The sequence below is a fragment of the Protopterus annectens genome, chromosome 17.part0 (assembly GCF_019279795.1).
Source record: "Protopterus annectens isolate FY-2018-M chromosome 17.part0, PAN1.0, whole genome shotgun sequence".
NCBI lineage: Eukaryota > Metazoa > Chordata > Ceratodontiformes > Protopteridae > Protopterus > Protopterus annectens.
In genome coordinates this window covers 120,871,352-120,889,390 of record NC_056751.1, presented here as the reverse complement: position 1 = coordinate 120,889,390, position 18,039 = coordinate 120,871,352, and positions in this window count along the sequence as shown.

The following is an 18,039-nucleotide window of genomic DNA, read 5'->3' as shown; positions in this document are numbered from 1 at the left end:
GCCCAACCTTCAACGAAGGCATGCCCATTCACGCATGTCTTTCGAACGCCACTCAACCATGGGGAGGACATGCAGACTCCATACAGAAGGTGCTCCAGCCGAAAATCGAACCGGAGAACCTCTTGCTGTGAGGCAACAACGCTACCGCTTCACCACCTGCAAGAATATTCCCAACATCTCCACTGTGCATATTGAAATTTTTCTGCATGCTACACCGAAGTACACTTGTTCATTTCATCGAGGAGCACACACCAGCAATGTTTTTGTGTACACATTCTCATTCACTTCAATATCCTGCATACCCTGAAGAACTTACTAGTACAGATTTTTTTCATGATTTACCAGCACCCTGCACATGGCCATGAACAATGCATCCTAGCCTTAAATATAGAGCAGACTGATTTTGGATCCTATTTTTTGTATTATATGCTATTACTGTGAAGATTTAATTTTGAAACACTAATTGCCTTTCTATCCCTGTACAGTGGTATAACATTTTTAAATATATTAACATCCTGAAATATATTAAGTAGTCTATAGCAGATTCCATTTGCTTACAGGAGAAACACCTGGATATAACTAAAACAAGTCTTACAAAAATTATTTTTTTCCCCAAGTTTTGTTAACACCACATCCATTATGAAAACAAGTTGGAGATATCATTTTTCAAAATCATGCTAAATAAAGATACTTTCATAGATCATTACATGCAGATTATGTACACAAGGGAGCTCACTTAAGTGTTACACAAACTATTGCTTCAGTCTGTCACCAGGTATTAGCTTTCCAGACTTCAAACATTTCTTTTCAGTTTAAATTATTTCTAGATGAATTATTAACCTTGACTGGGGACTGGAATATTATTTTATTTCTCTCAGGAGTGTCAAATATCTCACAGTTGTAGACAAGTGCAGTAAATTGCCTTTTATTCATTTGGCATGGGTATATGCAAACCAGGCACTACTTCATAGCAGTTCAATTTTCCCCATCTGTTTCTTCCACACAATGTTTGTGTTAAAACTGATGATATATATATATAACACTCACACATGGTAAAATATTCAACAATGTTTCTAAATGCATTTTTATTTTCTGCTAAATTAGCCCAGCAAATAAAAAAAAAAAAAAAAAAAAAAAAAAAATGAAATTTCCCTCCAAGGCTTGTGACCTTATCAAGGTGGAGGAAGTTATGTGCCCTGTGTTTCTTAGACTTATGTTACCTAGGCCTTTGTGCTCCTGGTAGGGTCACCCTTGGCAAAGTGGTCTGAAAGTAGGGTCCAGACTAAAAAATGATCCACAGAATATGACCCAAAGTGATAGTTCCTCCAAAGAAAAGACAACATTGCCTGAAGCAAGAGTTGTCAGATTCGTCCCTGAGCTAGGCCTGAGGTGGTGCTAGTTGGTGAGCACCTGGTTGCCATGTGACCAGGTGAGCCATGTAGCCAGTCAGGCTTAGCTTAAAAAAATGTGTTGAGCTGCTATGTGGCTCACTACCTAGAAAGTGTGTGTGTTTGTGTGTGTGTGTGTGTTCATAGGTTCATAGGTAGGTACTAGGCTATCGGCCCAGGGCCTAAGTAAGCCTAGCCAACAAGGTACCCTGGCTTTCGCCACCTAAGAAAATTATTTTCTTTTGTCCCTGTCGAGCAGAGCCACAGAAGTGATCCCCTGGGTGAATTTCCTATCTCCCACCATCCAATAATCAAGATGTTTCTTGAAGAGTGCTAATGAGGAGCTTTGTTTGATATAGATAGGTAGTTTGTTCCAGAGTATGGGAAGTCTCTGGGACAGGAATCTATCCCTCCAGCATGTCCTGTTTATTGTGGTGACAAGGTTTAGGTCCCTAGAGCATGTAGCTCGGAGGGATTGGGATTTCTTAAGGTGTAGTATGTCCAACAGCTCTGAGTTTGCATAGCTTTATATGTTAGGCATTGATCACCTGAGAGCAGGCAATATAATAGGTTCATAGGTTCATAGGTTCATACTAGGCTATCTGCCCAAGGGCATTTATAAGCCTAGCCCATAGTTATGTGGCTTTCGCCACCCCTTTAGTTTGAAGAAAACTATGCCTATTATTTTGCTGTGCCTCTGTCAAGCAGTGACACTGAAGTAATCCCTGGGGTATATCTGCGATCTCCCATCCATTGGTCAAGATTCCTCTTGAACAAGGCCAGCAAGGTGCTCTGCCTCACATGTACCGGGATTTTGTTCCACAGCTTAGGGAGTCTCTGGGTGATGAATCTGTCCCTCCAGCACGTTCTATTAATAACCGTGTCAAGGTTTAAGTCTCCCGCCCTTGTGGTTCTGAGGGATCTAGATTTTTTGAGGTGAAGCATATTCATCAAATCTGGGTTTGACATGGCCTTGTATGTCAGGCACAGGTCACCTCTGAGCAAGCAGTATGCGACTGAATAGAGCTGGAGTTCTTTCAGTCGGGCAGCATAGGACATATTTTTGAGACCCTTTATCCTTTTGGTGAGGAACTTTTGGGGCCTTTCCAGCTGCTGTAGGTGTCGGTTCAGATACATTCCGAATAGGGCATTGTACTCAATCATTGGTCTAATGAGTGATGAGTATAGGGGGACGATGACCTCCCTTGATCTAGATGTGAATCCCTTCATGATCAGGTGGGCAATGTAGAAGGTTTTCCTAACTACTTTAGCAACGTGAGTGTCAAACTGTCAACCTGGGTCCCCAGGTCCCTGATAACTTCTTCTGTGCTCAGTGGATTGCCACCTATATGGTAGCTAGGGGTAACCTTGTTTTTCCCGAAGGGTATGACTATGCATTTCTTGGCGTTTAACTTTAGGCCATGGCTCTGGCACCAGTTATCCGTTTCTGTGAGGCCCTTCTGAAGGATATCTATGTCAGATGTGTTTTCGACTATGGCGCCCAGTTTGCAGTCATCTGCAAACTTTGTCAGCCATAACCCTCCTGTGTTTGCTTGTACTTCAGAAAAGTAGATGCCGAACAAGAGTGGACCCAGGACTGAGCCCCGTGGGACACCACTTGTGACCGGCTTTGAGTCTGACATGGCGCCAGCAACTCTGATCCTGTGGGTTCTGTCACTTAGCCAGTTTGCAACCCATCTTGTGATGTATGGGTTTACATTCAAGCTGATGAGTTTTTCGATGATACCTGAGTGGGGTATTGTGTCGAAGGCCTTTGCCAGGTCGAGGTAGGCTGTATGGACTGCCTTACCCTCATCAATGGCCTTGGTGACTGTTTCGAAAAAGTCAACCAAGTTTAAAAGGCATGATCTGCCTTTGACAAAGCCAAACTGGGTTGGATCCAAAGTCTGGAGTAAAGTAGATGCCGAACAAGAGTGGACCCAGGACTGAGCCCTGTGGGACACATGGAGTAAAGCTGGAGTTTTTTGAGATGGTCAGTGTAGGGCATCTGTTTGACGCCAGTAATCCTCTTTGTGAGGTACTTCTGTTACCTTTCCAGCTGCTGCAGATGTCTTGTGAGGTACATTCAAAAAGGGGCATTGTACTCTATAACGGGTCTAATGAGTGTCGAGTAGAGGGGAGCAATGACCTCTTTTTCCTAGATGAGAACCCTTTTGTGATGAGGTGTGCCACATAGAAAGACTTCCTGACTATTCTGGCAATGTGATTATCATAGGAGAGACTACTGTCAACCTGGGTCCCAAGGTCTCTTATCACACATTCGGTGTTAAGTAGACTGCTGCCTATGTGGCAGTTCATGGTACAGAGTTTTTACCAAAGGGGATGACAATGCACTTTTTGGCATTGAGCTTGAGGCCATGGTTCTGACATCAAGCATCTGTCTCAGTGGGGCCCTTCTGTAGGATGTCCACATCATTTGGCGACTTGACTATGGCTCCTAGTTTGAAATCATCTGCGAACTTCATTAGCCAGAGACCTTTTGTGTTAGTTTGTACTTCAGAGAAGTAGATACCAAACAGGAGAGGTCCCAGGACTGAACCCTGTGGTACTCCACTTGTCACTGGTTTGAAGTCAGATTTGGAGTCTGCAACTTTTGCAGTGTGGGTTCTGTCAGTGAGCCACTTGACAACCCATCTTGTGATGTAGGGATTTATACCTAGTTTAGTGAGTTTAGCTGTAATTCCAGAATGGGGGATGGTGTCAAAAGCCTTGGCTAGGTCAAGATAGGCTGTGTGAACCACCTTACCCTCGTCTACGACTTTGGTGACTGTCTCAAAGAAGTTGATCAGGTTCAGGAGGTATGATCTGTCTTTCACAAACCTGAACTGGGTGGGGTCCAGAGTTTGGAGGTTACCAATGTCTTTGTTGATGAGTTCCATGATAATACGTTTCATGGCCTTGCAGACCAGGCTCGTCAGGCTAATAGGGCGATAGTTCCCTGGATCAGGGGTGGCTCCCCGTTTGTGGACTGGGATAACTGTTGCTGTGCGCCATTCAGTGGGCACAAAGCCTGATCTGAGGCTATGATTGAACATGGTGCTTAGGTGGGGAGCCAGTTCATTCTGAAGTTCATGTAAAACGCAGCCTGGGATGTTGTCCGGTCCCATGGATGCTGTGTTTTTGTCTTTAGAGAGTGCATCTTTTACCTGCATAGTTGTGATTACAGGGACTCTGCATTCTTCCTGTATAGATATGGGCCCTTTAGTGGGTGAGAGGGGGGTAAAGTTAGCACTGAACCTGTCTGCCAGGATGTTGGCAGTATCAGTTGATTCTGCAATTTTCGTGCCGTTGTGCTGTAACTCAGAGCAGATCTGGGTGTTGCCATTGAGATTCTTGACATAGCTATAGAATGCTTTGTGGTCGTCCTTAGAATCAGTGGCAATTTTGTTTTTGTAGCTAGCTTTGGAGGATCTTATAAGGGATCTCAGCTTCTTACTGAGGCTGACCAGGGTGCTCCTCCTCTCATGGGATTTTACCCTCTTTTGCAACAGTTTCTTCCTTCTGTTGTACAGTTTGTTTATGGCAGGGGACCACCAGATTGGCTTCCTTTTTTTGGAGGATAGTGTCTTAGTTCTTTTTGGGATTGCACGATCCATGCACTCGTGTAAGTGCTTATAGAGTGGATTTGTGTAGGATTCAGCAGTCATAACTGTATTGTCCATCTGCATGGATGTCATAAAGTTCGCCACTTCTGTCTTAAGATGCATGAAGTTGGCTTTGGAGACATTTTTTACAGTGGTTTCCTTAATGGGGGTGGGGTGGGATGTGGATATCTAGGGTGATTAGCTTATGGTCGGATCGGACCAGTGAGGAGTTGACTTCAGGTGTGGAACACCAGTCACTCATGTTGGTAATGACTAGGTCCAGGATATTGTTGCCCTGGTGGGGGTGTGGATAAGTTGATCCAGGGCATTGGAATTTATGAATTCCAGAAAGGGTTGAGTGAAGGAGTTGATACATAAGTAGTTTTCCCAGTTAATGATGGGGTAGTTGAAATCGCCCATTATTAGGGTGTTTGGTTGAACCTGAATATTTTCCGGTATATCAAGAAAAGAGGAGTGGGAATCCTGGGGCATGGTGGGGGGTCTGTAGCACTTTACAATTTGGATTCCAGTTTTGCCCAGAGTTAGTTAGTGTGGTTGGGGGGGGGGGGGCAGGTGTGATGCCAGTCAGATAACAGGGAGGAGCACAATAGATTTTGGCAGACTAGTCTCTGGCAACAAAAGTTGAATCTTGGGATTCCTCACTCTTGTGAAAGGATGCAGAGCTTGCATGATCAGATGAAAAGTATGAATTATAGCCATTTGTTATTAGACTTCTGTGCTTGTTATGGTTAGTCCATACTAAACTCCATGTTTGAACTCAAGGCTGCATATAAGTGTATTTGATATCACATATACTTCTTTGTGGTATCCACTGTGGTTTGTGTGTCATATTTCTTTGATTTTAAGTGGTTTATATTTATTTGGTATCTCAACACCTTGAGTCAAAGTCCAATGACTAATCTTATTGTTGTGGCATCAGACCTGAAGCCACATATTCTAGACTCTTGTGTTGTGCATGTTTCCACATGCATGTGAGTCACTAGTCTAGGTTGTACCTCTTCCTCCTTCCAGGATAGGTGAGCTGGTGTAAGGCAATCTCTAATACCCTCCTGCACCTGACCCTTCCAGCACCCAATGCACAGTAAGAACACAGATCACCTGTGTCCCTGTCAGGGCTTTGTCCTGCTATGTATCTCACAGCCAGAGTTAATCATGCTGCTATTTTATTAATTTCTCTAATTCAAAGAAATCTCCTGTACTTATTGGTATATTATCCTTTAGTATATTTGAGTGTTACAAAGGAAATATATTCAAGACCTCCCAAATTAGGATACATTGTACAACACCTAAATAAACATGACATGGTACATTTTAAAAGCAAAACTGTTTTAAATGCTTGAGAGTGTATTTATGTCTTCATGCAAAAAACATTCCTTGGAATTCATGAAGATAAATCAACAGCAAAAAGACATGTAGTAGACAGGAAGATGGTGAAAGGAATGAGTAAAAACATTTGGAGCTTTGGGGACACTGATGAGCCTGATGCAAGATGGCCACAGTTTGAGTTAGTGTTATAGCTTTGATAAGGTCTGGCAAGTTTTGAAGACAGTTGATGATTAAACACATTAGCTGTGGATGTGGATATAATTCACTGTATCAGTCTGGGGTCGTCCTAAGGACAACTGAAATGGAAGCTACTAGTTATAAATTTGGTAGTCCTCATAATGATTAGTGACCTGATGACAGAAGTGGCTTTCCTGAAGGAAGATGCTGCAATTGCCACCAAAGAAGTTAGTCATGTGGGAAATGTTGTGGCTGAAGTGAAAGAAGCAGAGAGGGGTCTGATAGTTTTGGTGCAGAACCTGGCTTTAGTCATTCACATTTAGTGAGAAATTCAAGTGCTGAGAGAAAACTAGTGGTTTAGAATACCATCCTGCACACCAAAATGTGCAAATTGTTGGATTATCAGGGTTACTTTGTGGCAGAGATTTTGATGATCCTGAAACAGCTGCCTGGACATCCAGGTGTTAGATATCTGGGAGTGATAGGGAACAATGAGTGCAGGGTGGACCCACAATAATAGGGGGCCATGCAAGTCAAAGCTATGCTGCACCATTTTGTATCAGATAAGTGGTTAATGTGGTTTGAAGGAGAACAGAGAAGCATGTTGCAGGAATAAAAGGCCTATGTGCATGAGGACTATGCCTTGTCCTTGCATTTTAGAAAAATACATATACAATGAAGTATCATGGAAGATGTAGCACGTAGAAGTAGAGGTGTGGATGAACTATCCAGACTGTTTGGCCATAATGTGGAGAGGATAATGGGTCTTCAACACTAAGGATCACATTTGCCATCCACAAGACACAAATATTTTGTATCTATGTGGAACACAGGATGAGGTATAGTGCCGGAACATTGATGTATGTCTCTGTTAACAGAAGGACAGAGGCATGACTCATTTATCTCGTGAAGATGGTAACTGAAAATGTAGTAAAGTGATGGTTTATGGAGAATACAGTGGCACATTAGGTGCTGCCCAGACTGGGAAAATACTACCTGTACTGAAAAACATGAGGTCTGCTAAATAAGAACAAAGTGTGCTATGTGGGATGACCAGTCAGCAAAAGAATCACCAGGTGGTCAAGAGAGAGCTGTATATGCAAGCCTAGTGCAAGGGAAGTAGGAAGAAAATGCTATTGGTTTACCAGTGGTGGGTATATAGTTACTGCCAGCGGCTGGAATGCTAGCTGAAGTAGAAGAAAAGTGGACAACAGATTCAGGACCAAATGTCAGAAGGCAGAGTGAGCCAGAGAAAGCTGTTTCATGGGACAGCAGAGTAGAGGTCATTGTTGATGGACAGGTAAGAGAGAAAAGGAAACATTGTTGGTAAATTGTTACTTGCTGATACTCTTAGAATTATTGCTTGCTAATACTCCCAGTAAATTATTGCTTGCTGGTACTCTCTTGATGAATCTGCTAGTCACCTCTCTTTTATCTGCTTGCTTCAGATCTTCATGTTTCAGGAAGGTGAAAAGATTCCTTTAGATGTGGTATACAGCAAGCTGACAGCATGGTTTTCATTCAACAAAGTTCCAGTACAGAATAAGAGGACTGTGTTGCCAGCTGTGATTTATTTATTTATTTATTCATCTTTGTTTACCAGGAAAGTCTGATTGGGCAGAACCCATTTTCAGTGGAAGCCTGCAGAGAAAAGCTCCATTACAATACATTTATATTAAAAAGTGAATGTCATACAGTTCTCAAAAAAACAAACCTAGTTACAAGACAGGTATATGCAGTAAATTATTTAAATCAATATGTATAAGTCTATACAATTCTGGTAGCTCTAAATTCTTGTAGCAAGTTCATAGGTTGATAGGTAAGAGCTAAGCTAGCTGCCCTTGTGGGCCATGTTAAGCCTAACAGATTTCCCTTTTTATGCTTGAAATAACTTATCCCATTTGGGTATAGATTTGACTTACCCATCCCCTGGTCAATAATTATATACCCCTAATGAGAAAAAATGGGATCATACCATAGATAAATTGAGGTGACCCATGCATGGGATAAAGTCTTTAGGAGCTAACTCTGTTTATTAGTAGTACAGGGGCAATTCTGGGGTAGTTTTTTGTTTTCCATTCATAGATCCAAGTCGCACTTAAATATGGACATGGATGAACTTTGTTTTAAGTGGGTAGGAGTCTGTTCCACTGCAATGGTATCCTCTGCGAGATATACCTGTTCATCAAACCATTCTGTTGATGTTACAGAAGAGGTTTAGATCACTGGACTGAGTATTTTTGGTGCTATATGCCTTGCTGATGTGCAGTAAATCCATCAGTAATGGGTCGGGATATGCCTTGTATGCCAGATCCAGGTCACCTCTTAGCAGTCTGTAAGATACTAAGTACAGTGACAGGGCTTTGAGTTGGTCCATGTAGGACATGCTGTTTAGACTTGTATCCTTTTATTAAGGTATCTCTGTGGGCATTCCAGTTGTTGCATGTGTCTGGACAGATATATGCCAAAGGAAACATTATATTCAATGAGTGGCCTAATGAGGGTTGAGTAAAGGGGTACAATGACATCCCTAGATCCAGACAAAATCTCTTTGTTTATAAGCTTTTCAATATAGAAGGACTTTTGTACAATAATATTCACATGTTGATCAAAAGTTGGGACACTGTCCACATAAGTTCCCAAATCCCGAACAACTGGGCCCACTCTTATGGGCGTATTATCAGTCTGGTAGTTCCCTGGGTGTAGATGACTTCTCAAAGAATATAATAATGCATATTTTTGACATTTAGCTTCACCCCATGATTTGGCATCAGTTATTTATTTTATTTATTGACATTTGTTTTCAGGGAAAGTCTGTCTAGGCCCAGATGCCCCTTTTCAGTGAAGGCCAGGGGAGAAAAGCTTCAAGGTATCATATTTAATGCAATCGATATTTTTAGCAACTCATTTTATAATGTAATTTCAGTGAATACATATCATAACAGTCAGTATAATAAAATTTGTATTGATATTTAAAAACATTACATTTATAAGCCTTGTGTGATGAAGGGAGATACTGCCAGCCCAGCTATCTGGCATTTTGTAAATAATTATATGTCATTTGTGAATATCAACATGATACATATCAGACACTTGTGTTACAACTATATTAGAACTGTATGCCATGTGTATATCAAACTGGTTTGTACAGACATGGGTGTTGAAAAAGGTTTTTGCAAAGTGCTTGAAATGTATCCACAGTGTGCCCTAATGGAATAGAACAGAAATGTACATGCACTATTGCACCTCTTTAAATGTATATATTTTAACAGTGGAAACTGGAACACAGGAGGTTAACTTCAGTCCAGCAAAACCTCAGAAAAATAGTAGAAATTAAATTACTTTATGGCTACACAATAAAATATGATATATTTCAGTTTCAATGCAGCAAGGAGACACAATGTCTAAAACTAAAAAGTTTTCTGTATTGTCTTGGAAGTGTTTTATTGTTTTATGACTTCCAACATTTATCAAAGATCTGAGGAAAAGCCCTTGTCTATGTATTTTTACAGGTGGATGCTATTGCTAAATGCTACCAGCTGTCATCAATGGTTGTTTTGGGCCTGGGGACTAGAAGTCAGATGGTAAGAAATTATGTCATTCTGCAAGCGAGCCCAGCAGTAATATTTGTTATATTAATTTGAAAAGTCTTTTAGTGAGACGGAGCATTCTGTATTCTGTTGTTGACCTGACAACAACTAGAAGATCCATTCACCACATCTACCTTGCTCTGTAAGTAAGGTTCTAGGGAATAATTCTCTTAGATATAGTCAGGAATATAGCAAAACTTAGTTTAGATATTTTTCTTTATATATTTGTGACTATCCAGCAATGTTGTTTTAAATATTTCCTGTGATTTTGAACTCTGATATCACTGTGATTATACTGAGTATTTTCTTGTTCTTTTATTATTTATTATTAAATATATTTAAACCTTTCGTTGTGGCCGATCTTTGTAGAGATATTTATGTTCTGAGAGTACTTGGCCACTCCTAATAGCCTTGCTCTTGGTCAAACTACCATTTGTATTAATAGTAACATTACACAGTAAGATTGGACACCCTCGTTAAGGGCCTTAAAGTAGCTGGTAAGGAGCTGGCAGGTGGCAGTGATAACTACCTTATAGTCTGGGCAAAAGGGACTGTAGCTAGTAAACCTGTGCGTGTGTGTTTGTGTGTGTATAATCAAACCTCTGAGAGTGTGTGTGTGTGTGTGTGTGTGTGTGTGTGTGTGTGTGTGTGTGTGTGTGTGTGTGTGTGTGTGTGTCAGCTACTGGGGGAGGGACACAAAGCACTGGTTGGACAGAGAGGGTGCTGGAGGTCTTGGCTTGTTCACTCAGCTGAGATCTCAGTTCTATAGCTGTGCCAGTGGGGAGTCTTTCTGGGGATCTGGATAAAGATGGAGAAACCAGCCCTGGACTGACTGTGGTCTCTGTGTGCTCTTAAGGGAAATTGCACTAGATGCAGAAAGGTGCATCTGGAAATACTGTGTGTGTACCTTATTATCCTCCCAATGTATGCCCCCCACTAGTGCCAGTGGTGAGGACTGAGGCTCCTTGATTACTGGTCCAGTGGAGGGTCATCACACTTTGTATTGAGACTTTACAGATAGACGAGTGGTAATGTAGGCTGGAGTAATTTATGAAATACAACAGAGTGAGGTATTAGAGGATATAAGAAATTTTGAATAAAAACCTTCCTTCAGGATAGATAAGTTATATGGGGATGCAACGACTGCTCTTGGCTAGCAGTCTTCTGCAAATGTAATCAGCCAGAGCACTTTGATATTGGCTGTTATTCAGAAAAGTAGATGCCAAACAGTAGAGGTCCCAGCACAGAAATGGATTGTTACTATAGAAGGGAGAGCATTGTTATAAAGAAGTTTAGTGTTTTCAAGTTTCAGTACAGAATGGTTTGTAAAGAGTTAAACAAAATATAATGAAGGGTATGTAGGAGGGGAGATAAAATAAAATATAGGAGGATAGTAGTGATGGCACTGAAGTTGGAGAACATGCTACAAGATTAGATCTGTCTTGGGTGTCTGTTTCTAATTGGAGTATCTGGAATGTTTATAACTCATATATATGTATATATATATATATATATATATATATATATATATATATATATATATGCATGAGAGGGGGAGAGTGGTGGATGAAGGCATGTTAGAGAAAGAAAAAGGTGAGCAGTAATATTTAAGAGGGGTGTATTGGTTAAAATGCAGGAGGCAAAGGTGTTAGTGGCGTGTGGATTCAAGGCCAGGAGAGGGAAAAGGGATGGAGAAGAAGAAGTCTGTGTTTTCCCAAGAAGCCTCAGCATGGTGATGAACTTGAGCATGATCAGGACTGGGAAGGTATTGTTTGAGCTGGATTGTATAGCTTGGGAGTTTGTTAGTCATTTCTATGTGTGTAGGGATGGTGTTCCAGAGTTTCAATATATAGCATGAGTATAGTGAATCCCCTAATGAATTATTTGCCTTATTATTATTGTTTAGTAGAAATTTATCACCAAAACAGTGGTCTCTTGTGAGGATATAGGGCAACAGTATATTTTTAATGGATTTTTAATGAGGAAATGAAACACAGGTCTTGCTGTTGGCCAAGAAACACAGTTCTCTGTGTACAGAATGCTGGGTGTTGTAATCAAGGGACCCCTGCCTTTAACAGTTAAGGCAGCTAAAAGACAGAGACTTTGTTTAACTGATTAATCTGTTAATATGGAATAAGAGGAGAATGTATGTGCTGGGGTATGTTTTTGTAAGGCAGGCATCAATTACATAAGAGCTGGCTACATTCAGATATTTTTTCAAATGTGTTGCTAGATAGCAGTTTTGGCAATTGGTTTAGAGTAAATCATTTTTGAAGCTGCTTTTTGGCTAATTCTAATTTTCTGAATTAATATGCACATTGATAGTCACGGTTGGGGCAGTGCTCTTCTAAAACTTATTTGTGCTGGGAGAAAGTAAATGGTGCTTTTTGGCAGTTGGTGAAAGGGCTGGTTGCAATGAAATTTTACTTCTTCGGCATGTATAGGGATAATACATATTTGGAGGACCATGGAAAATTGTTTAGACTGTTTTTGATGCTTGTATAAAAATGGTTTTCTATACTACGTATAATATGAACACACGTTTATAATATATGTATGTGTTTGATTTGCTGGGGTAAGTATAAAAAGGTAATGTAGGATTTTGTGTGATAACCTACTGCTGATAATTTGGAATATTTAAGTGCAGGGACATGTGATGGAAGTTGCTGTGAGTCTATGTCCTGTACTGTATTATACTGAGATAAGGAGTGTCGGTGTCTAGCAAACTTCTGTCATTCAGCAGTTAACAAAAGGGCAAACATCTTATATTTCTTCCATATGAGAATGAGGTTAGGATTCTGGGGGGGTGTACAACACTCATTATTAAGGTCTCATTTCTCTTTCTGTAGTTTGAGTATTAAGAACAAATGAAAAAGACAGTTCTGGGAAGAGGGTTGAAAAGGCATGAGAGGACTTTGATGCATGTAAGAAGAGGGAGTATATGACAGAAGGAGGACTGAGGCAGTTGTGATGGCACTGAGCAGTGTGAGAGCATGGGCACCTAGAGCTGGGGAGTCTGCATTTTGGGAGAGGAGGCATAGAGACAAGAGGGTTTGTTAACTAGGGTGAGTAGAAGCAAGTGAAAGTGGAGTTTTTTTTTCAGTGTAGGTGAGTGAAAGGGGTAGAGTTGAAACTGTAAGGAGACCTTAGTAGCCAAGGGGAATTTGACCAGTGTATTTAATATGGGTTTTACTACAAAGCTTATGACATACAGCAGAGAAGCACTGCCATGTTGTAGACTCTGGGGGTAACATAGCTAGGTCTGGGTGGGGCTGATAGACTGCCAGATTAGGGATGATTGGGGTTGGGGTAAGCTGAAGATCCTGACATGGAGTGCCAGGGGCCTGCAGAATCTTGTGAGGAAGATTGAAAAACAAAACTAAAAAGAAACAATGAGGCCCATGTGACAGTAAATACAATAATGACACCTAAACAGAACTATCAGAATGAGATCTCTGAAGACCAGATTCTAACGAAAAAACTTTAATATTAAGTCTTTCATCTCTTGTAAAACTGAAACATTATCAGAATTATTCTAATTCCACACATATAACACTTATGCAAATGTAAGTCGCTTGCCCACTTCTACCATCCAATCATCTTTTTAGTTATTTCAATGTAAAATACTTCTGAAAGTAATCGAATAATACATATCAGGAAACACTGTTGCATTTAATCCGAGTTAATATTCCATTCCAGTTCCTACTTTTTTAGTATAGATTTAAAATCACCATCTCTGATGCCCAACTAAAGAAATTCCAACACACACACAAAAAAAATTAAATTTCCCAGAAATGTTTACACAGTATACTCATTCTCAGTATACCTTTTTTGATTGCACAGACATATCCATAAATGTACTGGTACAGTTTTCCTATATGCCTGCAAACCTCATTCTGTAGCTTATACGTCACCAGTACCCACGTCTGCTCTATCCTACCATGACCACCTTCTCCACTAGTCCACTTCATAGCTAATGCCACAACACCTCCTTTCACTTCCCCTTTTATACTGTCATTCTACTGACCGGAAATATTTTCTGCCTATAATCCACATTACTTTTCTCCTGACTTTTGGTTCTTGAAACAAAATCAGATGCACTTCCTTTTCCATCATGCTATGACCTGTCTTTCCCTTAATAACTGGATTCCCTATATCCCCATATACCCTGTTGCCACCTTTAAATGCTCTTTCTTATCCCCCTCCTCCTCTTCCCCACTCTCATGTCAGTCTGTACCCCGTCTTTGACCAAGGGTGAAGACTGGTGTGTATGCACTACCAATGATACCCTTCTCAGATTCAAGTTATCAAGTTTGGTCTTATCTGAATATGATATAGCCTTATTTGCTCTCAGTCCCTGCCATTACCATTTTAACAAATTTCCTCTGAAGTTCACCCTTATTTCCAGTCCTTTTCACCTCTGACTTTCTATGTTGTCTTAGCAGTTCCCTACCATTTATGCAGCTCTATGCATGCCCCTACCTTTGTTATCATCTAGATAAACACAGTTCCAAACACTATAGCTCTGCCTAACATCTCTATCCCTGGAACCTCACACTGTCCTATTGTTTCCTGCTTTTGCCTTCCTTAAACCATATGAAAAAGTCCATCCTTTTCCTCTTCCCAGCTCTCCCAGTACACCTTAAGCTCATTTTATCTTGCCTTTCCTTCTACCTGGTTTCCTTCTTGTTGACTACTCTCCCTTGCATTTTTCTTCCAGTTTTGTTACCTTATTCTTCTCCAAACAGTTGGATTGTGTAGTGTTGTTGTGCTATATTTAAGGTAGTGCAATTCAAATAAACCTAGTTTGCTGCATTTTGTTTTATTGACGTTTTCCTTGATCGTGTTTTTGTATAATATTTAGAGGATGAATATATTATAATTAACACGTGGTAGTAGATTTTTCCATTTTTGTTTCATTTTCTTCACTGTGTGAATATTTTTTTTCTCTTCGATTTGTTCTTTTATTTGTTCATTTACTAAGAATTTCTATTTATTATAAAAGTGTTAAAAATTAAATGTAGAGATTTTTTAAATCTTAGGATTGCTTGTCGGGTGTGGATTTCCAGATGGCTTTTTTCCTATATATTTTTTTGTATTCTCTATTTATGGATTTTTACATTTTTTATTATAGTGAATGTATTTTTAGTGGATTCCATTAAATGTCATGCACCTGTAAATAGTATTATCTATATAGCAATACCAAAGTCCACACCTAGTCTTCTGAGAACTGACCTTCCCAGCAACGGCCAATATTATGTGCAAAACTAAAATCAGACCTACAACAGCTACAGTGCTTTTACTTGGCCTGACATTACTAATTGAAATGTGATCTACCAAAGATGCACACCAGCCCTAATTTTACATTTTGAAATTAGCTTATTCAGACTTCATAAATCGTGAATGTGGTAAACTGCACTGCCATCCATCATGCTACATGCCTGCTTTTCTATTAACAAAGGAAGTAATTTTACTCCCAGAGAGATTGCAAAGAGACAAAACATTTGTAAGCTGAAACAAATTAAAACTCTTTTAGACAATGTCACTGAAAATGGAAGACATGTTAAACACTTCTATCTATCCCAGTCCTTGTGATATTCAAGGTATAGCACAGTGTCAGGCAGTTAATTGTATTTTATAGAGATAGGCTTGAGTTATGCTCCTACCATTGTACTCTAGAAATGCCTTATCATACCACATGGGTTGCAAATAGCTCTCTGGTCCTCCTTAACCCCAGCCAAGTGGTGAGTTATGTTTACTACTCCATTCCATTTATTCCAGCATCAATGCATCAGGCAAACAACACTGCCCCATTCTACATGAAAATCAGGAAAATATCCCCATAAAGTACACAGCTATTTACTCCATGCCGTGGCACCCTACACACTGACCTTTCACAGAAAAAATATCCCCATACTGTACACAACTATTTACTCCATGCTGTGGCACTCTAGCACACTGACCTTTCACAGAAAAAATATCCCCATACTGTACACAACTATTTACTCCATGCCGTGGCACCCTAACACATTGACCTTTCACAGAAAAATTATCCCCATACTGTACACAACTACTCACTCCATGCCTTGGCACCCTACACACTGACCTTTCACAGAAAAAATATCCCCATACTGTACACAACTACTCACTCCATGCCGTGGCACCCTACACACTGACCTTTCACAGAAAAAATATCCCCATACTGTACACAACTACTCACTCCATGCCTTGGCACCCTACACACTGACCTTTCACAGAAAAAAATATCCCCATACTGTACACAACTACTCACTCCATGCCTTGGCACCCTACACACTGACCTTTCACAGAAAAAATATCCCCATACTGTACACAACTACTCACTCCATGCTGTGGCACCCTAACACATTGACCTTTCAAAGAAAAAATATCCCCATACTGTACACAACTATTTACTCCATGCCGTGGCACCCTAACACATTGACCTTTCACAGAAAAAATATCCCCATACTGTACACAACTATTTACTCCATGCTGTGGCACCCTAACACATTGACCTTTCACAGAAAAAATATCCCCATACTGTACACAACTACTCACTCCATGCAGTGGCACCCTAACACACTGACATTTCACAGAAAAAATATCCCCATACTTTACACAAATATTTATTCCATGCCGTGGCACCCTAACACACTGACCTTTCACAGAAAAAATATCCCCATACTGTACACAACTATTTACTCCATGCCTTGGCATCCTAGCACATTGAGCTTTCACAGAAATCTGCTGCATTAATACTACACATTGCATTTAACTTTAACTGGCCATCCTAAGCACTTAATGTCATTATGAAAGTCTTTGACCTTCAACGTCCTTATGGTTCATGCCCCTGTGTACTTCACAAGACTGCATCGTATAAATATCAGGCCCACATTTGTACTGCATAGAGCATAATAATTAAATTTAAGGACTCTGGTCAATTTCATTAACAGATTGCTTGTTGATGTGATTCCGATTGAGTTTAGTCTACTGACAGTGCCAATTTTGTCAACAGTTCAGCAAATATAGACAGCAACATCTCATTTGGAACATGGACTTCCCAACACGAAATAAGCAGCAAAAATAAGTGGTTATGAGAGGAAAAGCTCTGCTTCACCCTACACATGTAGGACTCCACCCCGTGGCATTTAATGCTTATGTTCCCCATACCTCTGACAGTTATATATAGCATCTTCAAGATCACATTATCATAAAACAACAACTTAATTCTTTCAGCACCTCTGATACTGCCTCTTCATGTAAATTTTACTAGTAAATGCCTGCCATAAATCCACATCTGTGTCTCTTTCTCTCCATGGTGCACACTGTTGCCCCAGGTTATCCATTTTCATCTCACATGGACCATACAGTTCATCATTCACCTGCCTCATTCTCCCTCTGATACCCACATGCTTCTTTGCTGCTATTGCTTCCCATGAGCCCTACCATTAGTGTAATTTGTTAACCATTGTCATTTTTCACAGGGTTGCTTGGTTGGGATATAATGCCTGTCAGTGCCTATTGACACAGGCATCCACAATTTCAACCACCTTTTCTGCCTATGGGAACTCTCTCTGCGTGGCAGCGCCTGTGCTTCACACAGATGCCATGCTTCTTCTGGCAAAGAAAGTATTTACCTACTGCCCAGCCACATGATAGCCACACAGACCCCAGCCCCAGACTGTCCTAAATGTCTTCTGATTAGGACACAGTCTGGTGCAGGTCCAGTGAATAATCCTCATAGTCGTTATTCTGTGTCAGTTCAAAGTACAGATCCCTTTATGCTCAATTATTTGCCATCAGCCAATCCTTGAGCTAGAAATGGAGTAGCTTCGTTATTTCCTGATGAGACTGTTTTCCTTGTGGGTCCAGGTTCCAATTTGATGAGCTGTAAGTAAAATAACCTCTCTT